Raw genomic sequence first — 479 nt, 5'->3', positions numbered from 1 at the left:
CAGGAGGTGAACACCCACTCTGTGATATCTTTCCTAATATGCAGGGGGAGAGAGGATAATTTCATTCCCAATATTGCAGAAGATGTACACGTCCCCCCGTGATATTGTCCTCAATATTCCAAGGCACAGAAGATGATATTACTCCCATTATCACAGAAAATGTACACCCCCCAGTGATGTTGTTCCCATGACCCAGGAGGGAAGAGGATGACATTACTTTCAATATGGCAGGGGGTGTACACGCCCCCGGTGATACTGTTCCTAATTTCCACCTGGGAGAGGATGATATTACTCCCAATATCGCAGGGGTCAAAAACACTCCTTTGATATTGTTCCTAATATCCAGGTGGGGAGAGGATGATATTCCTCCCTATACTGCAGAGGGTGTACACTTGCCTTTGATACTGTTCGTAATGTCTAGAGGGGGAGATGATATTACTCACAAAATCATAAACACGCTGTGTGTCCACCGTGGATCC

Source organism: Macaca nemestrina, chromosome 2 (genome assembly GCF_043159975.1).
Source record: "Macaca nemestrina isolate mMacNem1 chromosome 2, mMacNem.hap1, whole genome shotgun sequence".
NCBI lineage: Eukaryota > Metazoa > Chordata > Mammalia > Primates > Cercopithecidae > Macaca > Macaca nemestrina.
Note: the sequence above shows the minus strand (reverse complement) of the source record.